This window comes from Protopterus annectens, chromosome 17.part0 (genome assembly GCF_019279795.1).
Source record: "Protopterus annectens isolate FY-2018-M chromosome 17.part0, PAN1.0, whole genome shotgun sequence".
Classification (NCBI taxonomy): domain Eukaryota; kingdom Metazoa; phylum Chordata; order Ceratodontiformes; family Protopteridae; genus Protopterus; species Protopterus annectens.
This window is the reverse complement of record NC_056751.1, coordinates 301,764,350-301,783,147: the sequence shown is the minus strand read 5'-3', so window position 1 is coordinate 301,783,147 and position 18,798 is coordinate 301,764,350.

Sequence of the window (18,798 nt, the reverse complement as noted above, 5' to 3'; positions counted from 1 at the left end):
TAGCTCAGTATTCATAATTCACTCAATCTGACAAAACTAGAATTTTGTTTCTAGTATTAGTAAAAGCAAACTACAAAATTCTGCCTGTGTAAAGACACTTTAGTAAATGGTAAACTTCCAGAATTCTACATCAAATTTTAAGTTCATCTTTGCTCTTTTCACATTTATGTACATAGAGTTTTAATATTCTCTGCATTTGGTACTGTGATTTCTTGCATTTGTGATGCAGACAAATGGCCTTTCGTTGATGTTGCTGAACACGTACAAATGCAAATTAAGAGTTATGGGAGAGAACAAGGAGAATCCCATGATTTAATCAATCAATCAATTATTGCATTTCTTTTTTCTTACACACACACACACACACACACACACACACACACACACACACACACACACACACACACACACACACACAAACTTGAGCATTTTGGATTATTTTCATGTAATTTTATTAAACACAAATTTGATCCTAGTATTAAAATTATAAATCCAGCATTATGAATTAGCTGCAATGCTACTAAGAAGGTTTTTTATAGCATGTTTAGCTGTGAACAGTCTCAGGCAGCATTCTGTATGATAACATTCAAATCATTTAACTTTCTAGTGGTCTTAGATCACATCTGTGATTACCCTATGACAGTGCCATTTCCATAAATGAATGGTTTCTTCTCTTTTCAACATCTCCCTTGTATTTTGTGTTTTAAAATACACATACATTTGTTTTCCTTATTATGTTCTGATTACATCTCACCCTATATGCACACATGTAATACATAACTTACCATTACCTATCAGGAAGTTAGACTATTGTATGTATTAATACCTTAAATGGCTTGTAATCTTCAACTTTGGTCACTTGGAGCACACAATATCATATTTAGGTAAGCTGAATCAAATCACTGAAACTATAAAATGCATAAAGTTTAAAGAAACACTGACAATTTTTTAGTTTTATTTTCTTTTGATAAAATGAACTAATAACAGTTGACGCTACTTCACCTTCATTTCTTATTTTATCCATTTAGCTAACTGAAAACACGTTAGCAGAACAGTAGAAATTAAACATCTGCGGAACTGCCCTGTTAAATCACAGACAGTATTGTGAGCACACAAATGTGCCTATCATGAATTCCTGTTGTTGATTTTTCTAGAAGCAATCGAAGGAAGTAATGGATGACTTAGCAGCTGGATAACATAAGAAGGATACCTTACAGTCCAATCTGGTGGTCCCCTGCCATACACAAACTCTACAACAGAAGAAAGAAACTGTTGCAAAAAAGAGTAAAATTCCATGATTGGAGGAACTCCCTGGTCAGCATCAGTAAAAAGCTCAGATCCCTCATAAAATCCTCCAAAGCTAGTTACGAAAACAAAACCACCACTGATTATAAAGACCACCACAAAGCATTCTATAGCTATGTCAAGAATTTCAATGGCAACACTCAGATCTGCTCTGAGTTACAGCACAATGGCACTAAATATATAGAGCCAACTGATATTGCCAACATCCTGGCAGATAGGATCAGTACTAACTTTACCCCCCTCTTACCCCCTAAAGGGCCCATCTCTATACCAGAAGAATGCAAATTTCCTGTAATCATGGCTGCAAAGGTAAAAAACACACTCTCCAAAGCCAAGAACACAACATCCATGGGACCTGACAACATGTTCAATCATAGCCTCACCTCAGGCTTTGTGTCCACTGAATGGTGCACAGTGACGGTTATCCCACTCCTCAAAGGGAGAGCCACCATGGACCCCGGGAACTACTGCCCCATTAGCCTGATGGGCCTGGTTTGCAAAGTTGTAGAATGTATCATCATGGAACTTATAAACAATGACACTGGTAATCTCCAAACTCTGGACCCCACCCAGTTCGGGTTTGTAAAAGGCAGATCATGTCTCCTAAACCTGACAGACTTCTTTGAAGCAGTCACCAAAGCCGTAGACAAGGGTAAGGTGGTTCACACAGCCTATCTAGATCTCGCCAAGGCTTTCAACACCATCCCCCACTCTGGAATTATAGATAAACTCACTAAAGTAGATATAAATCCATATGTCACAAGATGGGTTGTCAACTGGCTCACTGACAGAACCCACACTGTAAAAGTAGCAGACTCCAAATCCGACTTCAGACCAGTAACAAGTGGAGTACCACAGGGTTCAATCCTGGGTTCTCTCGTGTTTGGTATCTACTTCTCAGAGTACAGGCTAACACAGAAGGTCTTTGGCTAATGAAGTTCACAGATGACTGCAAACCTGGAGCCATAATCGAAACTCCTAACGATGTGGACATCCTACAAAAGGGCCTCACTGAGACAGATGCCTGGTGTCAAAGCCATGGCCTCAAGCTCAATGCCAAAAAGTGCATTTTCATCCCTTTTGGTAAAAACTATGTACCTGTGAACTATTACATAGGCGGTAGTCTACTTAACACCGAAATTGTGATGAGACCTTGGGACACAGGTGGACAGTAGTCTCTCCTTTGATAATCACATCACCACAGTAGTCAGGAAATCCTTCTACGTGGCACACCTCATCACAAAAGGTTTCTCATCCAGGAAAAAAGAGGTCATTGTTCCCCTCCACTCGTCACTCATTAGACCCATTATAGAGTACAACACCCCTTTTGGTATGTACCTCACAAGACATCTACAACAACTAGAAAGGCCACAGGAATACCTCACAAAGAGGATTATAGGCCTCAAACAGATGCCCTATGCAGACTGCCTCAAAAAACTCCAGCTTTACTCCATCGCATATTGCCTACTAAGAGGTGATCTCTGCCTAACATACAAAGCTATGTCAAACCCAGAGCTGTTGGACATGCTCCACTTAAAGAAATCCCAATCCCACCGAGCTACATGCTCTAGGAACCTAAACCTTGTCACCACAATAAACAGAAAATGCTGGAGGGATAGATTCCTGTCCCAGAGACTTCCCATACTCTGGAACAAACTACCTGTCTATATCAAACAACGCTCCTCATTAGCACTCTTCAAGAAAAATCTTGATGATTGGATGGGAGATAGGAAATTCACCCCGGGGATCACGTCTGTGGCTCTGCTCAACAGGGGCACAGGAAAATAATTTTCTTGGGTGGCGAAAGCCAGGGTATCTTTTTAGCTAGGCTTATATAGGCCCTAGGGCCCATAGCCTAGTACCTAGCTATGAAGCTATGAACAAAAGACACACAGCATAAAAAGGAGCTGGGAACAGTGCTTTGCTTTGTATCTTTCTATGTACATAAGAGCAGAGCATCAGTAAAGGAAAGAATACATTTGCCTCAGTGCTGTACGACAATGTGTTATTTCAGGAAAGGCTCCATACTGGCAGCTCTCTATTTACAGCTGACAGATCTAGGGATTCTCAGCCATTTACCAATGCAGGCAATGAAGTGCTACAAACTGTACATATGCAGAAAATGAGAAACACAATATCACAGAAAAGCAAACATGGATCAGAACTAGTCAACAATCATTATGATTTATGTTAAAAAAATCAGCTTCAAAACAATTAAAAAGTATCATATTTAACAATGTTGGCAAAGAGGATAAGAAATACTAAACAGTTGCTGGAATAGTGCAAGTTTGTTGTTTTCATTATGTAAGCATTACAACACAGCACTGCACATATATTAAAAGTGGTAGTAATCATACTTGGGAAGCATATATTCTGTCATGACTAAGACTATTAAACCTTATTGTACAGGACATGTATACCATATTTCAGCTGCCAAATCAGTTGAAAGTTCAGGAATGTAGTGTCAAATACAAGATTACTGTAGACATATATTATGGGATATCATTTTCTGGAAAAAATATAACAAAAAATCACAAATACAGCAGTAATGATATTTGGTACACGCCAATGATAAGCTGCTAACACTACACTAATAATACAAGATTTTAATGGTACTATTCCACACACTAAAAATATCTATGAGTAACACTTGCTCAGAATCTGACCTTCACTTCACATCAGGAGCAACAAATGGTTCAAGTGCTACTTTAGCTCAGAGTAGCACATAAAATGATATGTCTACTAACTACTGAAGTTAGACAGACAACAGCGATTAATGGCCTGTTCCTCAGATAGAAGAATGCCCTCCAAGTTATCTCTCTGAATTTTTCCATCATACCACTATGTTTCAAACTACATAAAACAAAATTACACCCTTTATTCATTTAGGACATAGTAAATATCATTGAACATAGGAAATATCATTGTAATGCAATACAGAACATTCAAGCTCTTAATTAAGAGCTGCTGCCCACTACTAAAAAAAGAATAAAAAAAAAAAAAAAAAAACCCAGAAACAACACATGCCAGCTCCAAAATCAGGAAGTTGTTATATTTCAAAGACTCCCTAAACTCTATAGCTATTGCTGAAAAAGCCTTCTACAAAGCCACCTGAACATACTGCAATGCTATCTCCACAAAACTGAACTGTAATGTATTGTATTTATTTATGTGTTTGAGCTAGTCCCACTAGGCCAACGAATGCTCTCCCAAAACTTGATAACACAAACAGAACAAATAAACCTTTACTCATCTCTTTTGAACAAACAGTTTAACTGAATGCTGTACTTTGGTGTATTTAAACTGTAAATATTGTATATTTTACATTATTTTTAATATTCCAATCATCTAGCTATGTTAACTAGGCTACTTACTAACTATGCATGCGCCATAGTTAATTTGTTCATGCTGACCTATAGTACTTAGATTTGGCTATTAATGTTTACTATCTAGATTAGACTTTTGATGGTATTACCTGATTTTTTCCCTTTAATGCACATAATTAAAAAGCATGCACTAAACTTACAAAATGCCTGATAGAATTTGATAAAGTTAAAGATTATATGCTAACTTTTTTTGCATTATGTTCTACATGCCAGATTGTTTTGTGTTTCTTATGGCCCAGCTCTTGGCTGTAAACAGCCTTTGGAATCTTGGACTAGTTTACTTACCTGGTTAACAAATGAAACGGCCTTTGGACTCTTGGACTAGTTTACTTACCTGGTTAACAAATGAAACAGCCTTTGGACTCTTGGACTAGTTTACTTACCTGGTTAACAAATGAAACAGCCTTTGGACTCTTGGACTAGTTTACTTACCTGGTTAACAAATGTTAAAATTAAATAAAAAAATAGTGAAAAGGTTATATCCAGTAATATCTGGTCAATCTGCTGAAAACTGGAAGAGTAACTAAATAAGTAGATCACAGAATAATGAAGGCACAGGATCATGAAGGTTATAGGAAACCTTTGTAAATACACCAGCAGATCGGAATGGCTATTACAATATTTCCTGCTGGTATAACTGTGATGAAACTGCATGCCTACATTCTATCCTATATCTGAATATACTATAAATGAAATCAGTAAGTATTTTAAGGTAAAAGTATAAAGTCCTACTAGAGCAAACTGAAAATGTCGTACAGTTAGTTACCACAGGGCATTCTACATTTTACTGTTATTAGGAGAACTCAGGCTGCTGTGTATTACAATTTAAAGCAGGTCTAAGCTGCTGCACAAAATCATTGCTTGCTGCATTTTGCAATTTGTACTACAGGTTTGATTCATGATAAATACATTAATCAAACTGAATAGGTTATGCTGTGTGATGTATAACTTCTATGGACTGCCTGTGACAGGAATGCCTGACTATGTCATGAATAAATTATCAGCAGAACCTAGTGGCACATCTGTGGCCTCATAGAGATTTTCCAACTGGATCCTCATTTCAGAATCCACAATGAAACTGCCAAATGTGGAGCAGTGTCCTTTACCTGTGGTTCCTCTTCCTACGTGCTACATTCATCGGCCTTGAGATTATGTCTTATTCATATCCAGAATCATTTATACCATTCTAACATCAATATATAAAAAATGCAGCGTGCTATCAGATAATTAGACACAAAGTAGAACAGCCAGCATTCCTGTTTTTATTGTTATATCAGACAATGACAAGTGCACTTTCCAATTTCTCATCATGTGTTTGTTTACAAAAATAGTTTCCTTACACCAGAATTTAGGTATTTAGACAAGGAAAGGTCCGATACCTTGAACTTCATTAAAAGCATTAGTACTCTGTATTCCATGGATGTTATATATATATCTATTGCCCCACTAGGTCCAGAATAAAAAATTGACATGTTCATAACAATGCCTAAGGCACATTCATGATCTATTTGAATGTATCATTTTTTTAAGTTGTTGTTGTTTGTCTTTCGGCTTTTTCCCGGTAAGGGGTTGCCACAGCTGAACTCCGGTCCGCTAATGATTGGCAGTAGATTTTTACAAAACGCTGAGGTGCCAGCTCGATGCCCAACCTTCAACTAAGCCACGCCCATTTACGCACGCATGTCTTTCGAATGCTACCCAACCTTGGGGAGGACATGCAGACTCCACACAGAAGGCACTCCCAAGCCAAGCCGAGAATCGAATGGGAGAACCTCTTGCTGTGATGTAACAATGCTACCGTCGTACCACCACGGCATGATGTATCATTTTTTTAAAAACAATGCTAAATAGTCTGTAAAACATATATCCTGTATACCTGGCTTTTTTTGTATGCTAGTTTTCTGTAATAAATTACTGCAGGTATTCTAATCAGTTAAGTACATCTAATGTCGGCTTAATCTGTACCTGTTTTATTTATATTATTTGCACTTGTTTTCTAAGCAGCGTTTTTTCCCTGCCTGTGGCCCAGGTTATAGTTGTAAATGCTCCTAGGAACAATCTACCTAACCGTATAACAAACAAACAAATTCAAAACACAGTTTTGTATATACTGATGTTTAAATTTTTGTAAATGACACTAGCTGTGGAAGGGGCCCAATCTTGGAACAATTATGATGATTTTTCTTTGGGCATCTATAAATTTTATTCTATTATACTAGTATTGAGAGTGTCGTTAAACATTATTTTATATGCTGCAGATGTTTTAGATCTTGAATTTACTCTTTACTACAGTCTGCAATATTCACTTTAACCACATGAAGTTTTATGTCAATACTGCCTTTGGGCTTTGATAATTCTATTTTTGTTATTTGGCTATTGCTGTTGGGATTTTGGCAACCAAATGGCAAAGCTATTTATTACAGCAAATGTATTAATGTTAAATTCCAGCGCCTTCTACCACTAATGCCTTGTATTTGAGAAGTCAGTTTGAAAGTCACGTAAATATATTTGCTTCCCCGAATATTATTATTATTTTATTTTTGCTCGAGGGGAATACAAAAGATAAAGAGAACATTTTTTATTATGGAGTGGTACAGATGATGCTTTAACATGCAAGACACAATTGAATACTTATTTGAATAATTATAAGAAAGATTTAGCTACTTGAAAAACAACAGAAGTTAACAAATAGTATGAATGATTTCACTCATGGTAATGCCTTTCTCTGATGACAGAATGGGAACCATTCTAGGTTATCATGGAGAACTAAAAGAAACTCATTCAGTGGTACAGTTTAATCTTACATAAGAAAATGTCTGACAACTTTACTAAAGGCAGAAAAAACACTGCCTTTGAGGGTTCTAACACAAGCTGTGACATTCTAAAATGTTATAACTGAAGAGATTGATTACTTGCAGCAGAATATAGCAGTAGCACAACAAAATATCGGTTTAGAATGATATTTAAATTTCTGCTTAAGTTAATTTTCATTATAAATGTGACAGTTCTGTAAACAAAAGTGTGGATTTAATTACAGATGAGTTAGACAGTTCACTAAAATTCTTCACCACACATTGTAAAAACAATTGGCTGAAAAACTAACAAATGTTATCTTTTAACACTGGAATGTCTTGGTTAGTGGTCAAAAAGTTTCCAAAGCTGTTAGTACTGAACCAAAAGTGGCCTTTAAAATACCTTTAATTCTGAAACACCTGCTACCCCACTAAAGTTTTCTTCTAAAGTTTTGATTACTTCAAGTATTTCTCTGACATCTTATATTGCAATTTGCTTAACTGTAATGTAAGTGAGTGGTTTAGTCGGCCGTTTATTTTTCTCCATTTAAACAATATGAATGTAATTACTTGCATTAATACTTTTGTGATTGGTGATAATATTTGTCCATGCCATGACACCTATGTAAATTTGACAATTAGAAGAGGTAGAAGCAGAACATAAGATACTGTTAGGGACACTGTTTAATAATGATATGGGTTAATAATAATGTTGACAAAATCCACTGCATTCTATTTTATTCAAGATCATTTCAAACATTTGGAAATATTTTAGATAATAGGGTTAGAACATGTTAAATTTCAAAAATTAGGTGTATGCATAGTTAATAGACTAGATAAATGTGAGTCGTGGATATAAAGATTGCATATAACAGCATTCTATGTATTGGGTGGAGTTCAGAGCAAAGACTACGGAGTCAACTCTGCCCAATGTACCTGTCCTTTCATGTTGAAGATGTCCAGTGTTGGGGAGGGGAAGAGACTGGAAATGGGTGTAGTATAAATTTACTTCAGGACAGTTCTAATTCAGGTAGGGGAGTGGAAGAACAAGGTCAATCACTCTTTAGAAAAATATGTGGTCACCTAAAAAATTAAAGCAGATGTTAGATATATTATGGCCTGTCTGATTGTTTCAGTGACTGATTGCACTGTTATGCAAATAAATACATTTAAACATCACTTACTGCAGATGAAATGGAAAGCAAAGAGTAGCCTGTGTGGAACACAAAATATTAAACATTACTAGAAAGTTATAGCATCATGAAATGTCTTCATTTTCACCACTAGAAGAACAAAAAATTAAACCAGACTTATAAGCAAACTGCTTAGTGCATATATGCACATCAGTATGAGCTTATGGGCTACTTGTTTTCACCTGATTTAGCAAAAGACAGCATGCTCTAAAACACCTGTTTTACTGTATTATTACGAAGTTACCTACAAGGAGTGATGGTGGTGGGAACTAGGTGCTACCAGAACCATTACCATGTGTTGCAGTGTTGATCTCATCTTCTTTGCACATAGTGAATACACCTATAGACAGCTAAACTTCAAGTTAACCACAATTTGTCTAGCAAAGACAAATGCTTGAAAGGAGCAGTAATTATTAATCATTTATAGATGCTCAAGCCAGGCTTTAGGGCAACAGCAAAATCACAATAATATGACATAGGATTCATGTTACAAACAACATTAAGATTCATGGTATGGAATTCATGTTTTGGAAGTGCCCATTTGAGTAGCTTTGGAAACAGTCAAATGCTATTGTCTGATTTGTACAAAGCCTTAAGATGCAGTATAGTGGCATCTAGAGGTCACACAAACTACACTCTTACTTCCGGACCCGAAGATTTTGTTGATGTGTCTTTTTATAGACAGATGAAAAATTTGGTACAGCTGATTGAGAATCAGCTGACTGAACAGAAGTGTTTTTCAGTATGAGATCACTGTACAATAATAGGGATTAGGGAATATGCCCTTTCCCCACTGTAGTGTAATCTTGGAGTTGGTATATATATATATATATATATATATATATATATATATATGAAAAAACACAAGTCAGCACTCCCCAAAGGAAATGTCACGCTGCTGATAAAAATACTTATAGTGGCAACAAAGTATAAAGCAGCGAAGATAACCATGCAGCTCAGTTCAAATCGAATGAAACTCAGACATAGAATCCAAAACAGTAGCTTTATTTCGTGCACATAGATGGTAAGTGCATTCACAAATCAGCTTCCTCAAACCATTAAAACAATGTGCTATTGGTTAATGAATCCTTAAATACCTTTGCTAAAATAATTATGACATTATGTCAGACTTTTAATTAATGACTCCATATTAAAAGAACAGGGTTAAAAACAGTCATACATTCTACTTCATATATAAAATACAAAATATATGGCGTACAAAAAGTTGGGTTTCTCACCAATGATACTACTGATATCTGGATCTGTCATAAGGACATCCCAATGTTTGTTAAAAATCTCATAGATCTTGATATTATCGGTAGTATAGAACATGGGTATCTTAATCTCTGGATTTTGAGTAGGACATGCAGTTCTCTCATCATCTCTAATGTTAGGGACCCATATATATGGGTCTAGGACACATGCTCGACTAACATATGTCCAAATCACAAAACATTGAACACACATACATGAAAGCGCTTAACATCGAAAAGCGCTTCCGTGTATGTGTAGTTCAAAAAAAAATCTACTTTTCTGCCCCCCTGCACCCCCCTACTATATTATTCGCACTTCGAGATAACACTAAAGTGGGGAAAAGGGAATTGTCCCTTACCCGCACTGTAGTCTGATCTACGAAACAGGCACACATACACGGAAGCACTTGTCAATGTTAAGCGCTTTCGTGTATGTGTGTTCAATATTTTGTGATTCGGACATATGCTAGTCGAGCATGTGTCTGGATCCCATATATATATAAAAGCATGTAATTTCCATCAATGAAATTACATTTCAATGAACCATAATTTTGTGATCCCGTCTTTGCGAAATTGCATTTATTCAAAAATGCACTTTCATGAAAAAACAACTAAGAAAAAACTACAACAGAAAAAAATAAACATGATGGCACTAACCACATGTATGCAGGGGGGCAAGCCCCCCTGCACCCCCCATGTGCGGGACTGTGCCCACCACACCCCTTACTACTTATATATTCTAACTCTGAGATTGCACTACAGTAGGGAAAAGGGAATATTCCCTTATTCCCCGCTGTGCCCCGATCTACAATAACAACCACCGTTGCTTTTCACTTGTTTTTTTGTGAAAGTGCATTTTTGAATAAATGCACTTTCAGAAAAACAGGGTTGTGAAATTACAGTTTGTTGACTGAAATGAGACCCATACACACACACACACACACACATATATATATATATATATATATATATATATATATATATATATATATATATATATATATATATATATATATATGTGTACACACACACACACAGACACACACCCACATTTATAAATATATATATATATATATATATATATATATATATATATATATATATATATATATTTGGCAGGTGTGGAGGCTGTAGTAGTTTTATTTATTTTTTTGATCATTGCAGGATACACCTTTTGTGGTCAACAATTGTTGGTTTGATTCTTTGCATTGCTGAAGAATGACTTTGCTCCCCTTACTTCATATTACCTCACTGATGTGCGTGACATAAGGGAGTTCCATTCTGAACTGGAAATGGCACCAGTTTCAAGAATCAGGACACTGACCACTGAACTATCCACTCTTTTGCAAGCAGTAATTGTGTCTATTAAAAGACAGTCAAGCAGAGAAAAGAGCAGGAACAGAACCTTTAGTACTTCTATTTCACTCAGCCTAGCAACTCAGTGTGAGTCGTCCCGGTCAGCACAGCAGTAGCCACTTAGGGACACGTTAATAGTCTTCAAGTAAGCATGTAAAATGAACTATACAATCTTAATCTGGTTACAGTACTTACTGCTTTCACTTGTGCAGATAAGTCATTGCTGTTCCCTTCACTAGGCTGCCAGTCAATGGTAAAGGTAAGCATGGGAAAATGAAAAAAAAACAAAAGATGTAAAAAACATTGTTACACCCTATGGAGCAGCATCAAAACCTGCATCATTATAAATACCACGCTCTGCTCAATGTGCCCGGCCTGTCCTGATCAACATGCTTACAGCAGAGGTAGGGGAACTATAACAAAATCATGCTCTTTTATAAAACTAAGGTGGAGGTTGTGTTTCTGAACCAAAAACTGTTTACATGTGCATAAAACGAGAAAGAGAATGGCGAATGGCCGAGGTACCAGATGTGCTTGTAATAAATAGAGGTGGTTGAACAGCCTGGTATATTTCTGTATTTTTTTTTTACATGGTTCTCAAGCATATTATTACGTACATTAATCTTTTAATACAAAACACTGCTCTGCAATTTCAGATTACAGAAGCCCACTGATGTTGCATGCTGCATGCCATACTGTCCCCTCATTCTTACAAAATTATACAGGAAAATCTCATTTTCAAGCATTTATCTCCTGTTGTGGTCTATATGCTTCAGGCAAGTTATTGATGTTCCTGGAGTGTAAGCACAAAGTGAAAAACTCTAAACACGTAGCTGTGCACGCAGATGGAATACTGACTATTTATAATATTATGCATTTTTCTGAGTGTATTTGTGTGTGAATGAGAGAAAAATGGGAAAAAGGCAAAAAAATAAATAAATGAAAAACCTGGCATTAAGGCATCAGTGTCATATACTGCATACTGTCTGTGAATCGGACCTCTTCTTGTGTTCTAGTTGTACATTCTGGGATTAATCTGCAGACTGTTGCTCAATATAAGTATTACTTCACATGGGTAACTCCAGAAGGGCAAAGTAAGCTTTCAGGTAACAAAATAGTGGGCCAGATTCCATCACCACCAAGAATTCTGTGTTAAATTATATTTTTTCAACTAGTCATAGGTGAGATATTTTGCCATTCTAGAACATTCCCCTTAGATACTTAGTCAACATTCATCTGCCCTCATACTGAGCAGGTAACTCTGCAAATCTATTACTTTTGGATTAGACAGCATTCCATTATCGGGAGAAATCGTTATTGATTTGCTGTGCCAGAAAGGATTAGGTCTTGCCTCGAGTCTTTGGAGAGCAATGCATGTAGTATTCTTGTCTTACAGCAGTTGTTCAGATTGTGAATGACTAAGTGCGCAGTGCTTCTCTTGTTACTGTTTGCGTAACTTATCACAGCATGCTCATTTCTTCATTTACATTCTGTGTGTAACTAATCAGTAAGATATTGCAGACAGAAGTTTGTAAGTTGCAATAATCGTTAAGGAATCAGGAAATCATAAGAAATTACTAAAACTAAAATTATTTCAATAAGTAAATAGGTGTAAGAGAGTTTAGACCAATAGCAATGTTGTATTATGCTAGTATAGAAACATCACCTTGTACTGCAGAAAAGTTACACAGTGGTGCTACATTAAATATAGATTATGTGTATATGTCAGGCAACACAGCTTCTTACACACACACACACACACACACACACACACACACACACACATACACACACACACACACACACACACACACACACACACACACACACACACACACACACACACACACACACACACACACACACACACACACACACACACACACACACACACACACGCATATGTCACACACACACACACACACACACACACACACACACACACACACACACACACACACACACACACACACACACACACACACACACACACACACACACACACACACACACACACGTACACGTCACACACACACACACACACACACACACACACACACACACACACACACACACACACACACACACACACACACACACACACACTATGTGCTAGGACTCTGTACACTGTGATATTTCATCACCAAATAGCTGATAAGGATTGCCTCTTTGGACGGTGTTTGTTTTAAATAACTGTTCACTGCCATACATGTTATTTCTTTGCTTGTGTTTTGCTGCACTTGTCTTCAAACGCTTTAAGATATGTTAAAGTTTTCGGTTTCTTTTTTGCCTCATCAATCTCTGACCACTGCCCTATTATGTTCTTTAAAAATAAAAAATAAAAATCCCCCTCCCAGACTCCTTAATTTCCAATGAAGTGAACTCGGACAAACTAACTGGCCTCATACATTTTCTCAGCAAAAGCCAGGTGAGGTTGACTTCAGACTAGCAGACCATTTCCTTTCATTATAGGGGAAATGCTTCCCAAAAATGACAGGGTATGATTCCTTGACAAACTCCTAGCTTACTAAAGAGTTTAAGTCTGTATATGAAATAAGAGATGATGCTTGATATATAACTGAAAAACGTTTTCCTTTTTCTGAAACCCAAGAAAAATTCAATTTGCACAGAAATTCAGCAAAAAAAATAAACAAATAAATAAAATAACAAGACACTATAAGGCTAATGTCACACATCAGTATCAAATCAAAACCCAGTATTATTTAATAATAATAATACATTTTGTGCACTACTAAACAGCTACATAGATGAATCTGTCCCCCTCAGAAATAAATACAACCCCAAATACAAAAATAAATACTTGTAGCAGAACCCAATTATAAACAGGGTCTCTGATAAAAGAAAAATATATCACACACAAAAATAAATTTAACTCTTGACATACAAAAAACACCCTTGTTAGACCACACAGAGAACTCTGTGTCTGATTGAATCAACCAAAGCCAGATGTTATGTGAAAATAGCTACCCACATGAAGGGTCACCATAAAGCCTTCATTAATTATGTTAAAATGTCAAAAATCAATATCCAGTACTGTTCTGAACTAACAGTCAGTGCTTATCGCATACTCAACACCCAGTGGACATAGCCAATCTAATACCAAACAAATTTAGCTCAAACTTCATCATCCATCCACCAATCTACAATCCCCTTTTCCCATTTTTGCACATGAGGTTAGGGTGTCATTTCAACAGTGACGACCATCTTGAGCCAAAGTCCACATCACTGGGTGGTGAACCCTGCTGTGGTGGTTCTTCCATACCATGCATACTCTCACCTGCAGCCAAATTAGTTTTACCCCCCCCCCCCAATATTCTCAGATTACATAATTACATATCCACATATACTTTCCCATTCATATCACCCAATAACAAGATCTCAAGGTTATATTTAAGGTCAAGAACACTACATCTGTGGAACCAGATAACATACCAGGCTGCCTATTTGTCATCCTGAAGCTTGACTTGTCTATTCTCTTACAGAAGCTATTCAATATCAGTTTCAAAACTGGCTTTGTGCCAGATGAATGGAGGACAGCAAAAGTCATTCCATGTACAAGGATGGGGCTTCAATGGACCCCAGTCATTATAGACCCATTAGCCTGACCAACCTCATCTCTAGGAAAATGGAAAAGAAAAATACGGAAATATATAAGATTAAAGGTACCCTGCAGAGTCTCGGCCCAACCTAATTCAGATTTATCAAGGGCAGATCCTACCTATTTAACCTAGTTTCATTCTTCATAAAAAGTTAATGAAGCTATAAATAAGGGAAGAACAATGCACACTGCATATCTTGAACTTGCAAAGGTGTTCAACACCATCGCACACTCTGGTACTTTAGATAAACTATCTCAGCTAAATGTCAAGCTCTGTGTAACTCATTGGATACCAAACCGACCCAAAAAGTTAGGGTAGGTAGCTATACCTCATCCAAAATAAGTTTTTTGTCCTTGGGTCAGTCCTCTGCAAACTTGCTACCATTACACTCCCCAGAGGACACCAAGATCCTCCAACATGGCCCATCCCAGACCAATAGCTCATGTCAAAATCATGGACTAAAACTATATTTATTTAACATTTGTTGACCAGGAAAGTCTGACTAGGACAGAACCTATTTTCAATGGAGGCTCAGGGAGAAACACTAGATTCATGTCTTTGTAATGTGGGAGGAAACTAGAGTACCTGGAGAAAATCCACACAAATGCAGGGAAGACATGCAGACTCCCCACAGAAGGCACCCCAGCTAAGAATCGAACTTGAGAACCTCTTCCTGTGAGGCGGCAATGTTAACCGTTGCACCACTGCACTGCACTGTAAATGCTAAAAACTGTATAATCATATCCTTTAGCAAGCATGACTCCCCTTGTAGCTATCACATTTACAAAACAGTCCTGAAAACTGATCCCACAGATAGAGATCTGGGAACATACACTGACAATGAACAGACATTTGATCACCACATATCCACTGTTGAAAGGAAGTCCTTTTTAATTGCACAGCTTATATCTAAAAGTATTGTATCCAGATCCAGGGATGTAATAATTCCACTGTGCATGGCACTCATTATGCCAATCACAGAGTATAATGCCCCTTCTGTCTAAACACGTGTTATAACTGGAATGACTACAATGCTTTTGCACTAAAATAAAAAAAAAAATCAAGGTTCTAAAATATGCAGACCATCTCCAAATCTTGTCCCACCTATCAGTTTCATATAGGCTACTGAGAGGCGATCTTTGCCTTGGATACAGAGCTTCAACAGATCCTTTTCTGTTAGATCTATTACACATTTTTAAGTCCAATGGTATCATAAATACCTACTCAAGGAATCTCAATCTCTTTTTTTCAAAATAAACAGAATATATTGGAGGATAAGTTTGTATTCCAGAAGAAAAGAAAACACTTTTGTGGAACTATCTTTCATTCCACATAAAACAAATTACTTCTGTTACTCTATTCAAATGGAGTTTGGATGCATGGAAGGGTAATCACAAATTCATACCCAGTTTAGCAACCCTGTCCATCACAGACAGTGGAAATATGTAAATGTCACAACATAACCTTGTTTGGCCCATCTCTGTGTTATTTGTATGCAAAACCTATGAACCTATTGTGACGACCGTGCCCTGGCCCAGCAATCAAGGAGTCTCAATCCTCACCACTAACACCAGGGAGGTCGTCTCCTAGAAGAGGAAAGGATAACTAATACACACAGTACAGTACAATTTCCCTTAAGTGCATACATTGATCACAGTCAGTCTGGGTCTGGTTGCTCCCTTGCTCACCAGGTCCCCAATAAGACTCCCCACTGGCACAGCTATAGGTTCCAGGTCTCAGCCTAACTGGGCAAGCTAAAACCTCCAGTACCCTCTCTGTCCAACCAGTGCTTCATGTCCCTGCCAAGTAGCTGACACAACACACACACACTTTGAGATAAGTATTTATACAACTTCACAGACACTCCTGGGAAAGGCTGACACAGATTCTCCAGCTGTGCCCCTTTACCCAGACTATACAGTAGTAATTACTGCCACCACCCAGTTAATAATATCAGCTACTAAAAGGCCCTTAAAAGGGTGTCCAATTATTACTCTGCAATATTATTATCCAAATGTAGTATGTCTAACAGTCAAGGCTTACTTTAGAGTGGCCTATTACAATTACCTCTATAAATATGCAATGTACTCTAGAGCTTATCTCTACACAAAGCAGCCACAGGTAGAAGGATTTAAAAATATTTAATAATAAATAATTAAAACACAAGACAAAACTACTACACCACAGAGATATCTAAGAGTTCAGAGATCACAAAGAAACTTAAAATAATACAGTAGGACAGGTCTGATTTCAAAGAAAATTACCAAATTAATCTTTACTAGTTTTAACTATTCCTACAAGAAATCACAGTGCTAAGACATACATGTGAGCACAATGCAGAATGCTGATAAGTTAGATGTCCAAAGTCAAAATGCTTTTTTGTCTCTTGTGAGAAATAGTATTTAAACATTACTCACAAACATGTCTCTAAGGCCCTCCCAAAATTACATCATTTTCGACACTTAGGTTTTCCCAGTATTCTTATTGCATCATCTTAACACCTGGTCTGAGTTCTCAGGCCACAAAATGCATTATGTAGCAATCTAACACCTCCTCAGAAACTTACAACAATACAAGGCATTTCACATATACATTCTAGCAGAAACCAGAGCAATAATACACATTCCACATATAAATTCTGGTCATAAACTTTAGCCTTAAAACAATGGGCCTGAAACCTTCATCCAGCCACACTGGAGTCGAATTGTTAACATTAAATAGATTCATAAGATCTTTTCAACTTAAAAATATACATTTGAAATACTTGGCTTGGTTTTCCTTACAGCAGATGGCAATGTTGCAACAATCTTGAAGTTCACATTTTACAATGTGTTCTTACATTTAAAAACACAAGCCTGTATTTTACATTTATTTATACAGTTGATAGAATTATGTATCAAATTCTATTTGACTAGGCTGGCAGCCTTTGCCCATCTCTCCCCAGTCGTCACACCTATAATCAAAGAACATATTTTCTCTTAGTTAATAAAATAACAGGACACTTCCCACAGGGGCAAAAATAAGACTCAATAAAAACATCCTTTGGGACATTAACATCTCCTGGTTTTCTTAAATAATTATCCTTTCTTTCCTGTCCTGACCAGTCTACATTAAATCCTTCAATTCACAGAATGATTCCCTACTTTTCTACTTTAAGACCTAAAGATATAGAAGAACTGTTAGACCAAATAGCCTCAGATGTCCCATGGGTACAAATAGTTGAAATCCATGCTTTGTGTTTTTTTACAGAATAACAAACAATATTTTTACTTAAATGCAATTAAAATCTTTGCCTCTTTAAAACATTATGCCCAAAAAATTGAAAAAAGCTATTGTGAAACTTATCTCTAAAGCTGCAAAACTATTAACTACAAATGACATTAGACTTATCTCTATATTATCTACCGTTGTTAAAATCTTCAAAAAACTGTCTAAATGCATAAAACCTACAAAATACTCTTTCAACACCAACATGATTATCAGTCTGGCAGAAGTACCATGACATCATTTTATACTCTCACATATGTAATTCTCAAAAATGTGGACAAATGCACCTGACAGGTACTCTTTTTGTTGACCTCACTACAGCATTTGACCAAGCTGACCATTTTTTGCCATTAAAATCCTTTACTAATGAAGGAATAAGTTCCTTTGCAATTGTTTGGTTCAAAAACATCCTGGAAAACAGACATGCCGCCTTTCAATCCTTCTCTCTAATAAAAGGAGCTTCACGAGATTCCAGTCTCTTCCATATACTATTCTTAAAATTAATTTACATAAGTACCTGTAAAACTCCCCTACATTCTAAAGAAATGTTCCTGGTTAGAGCAAGTACGTCTTCAAACATAATAAAAATAAACTTCAAGACCTGTTATAACTATCCAATTGGTTGC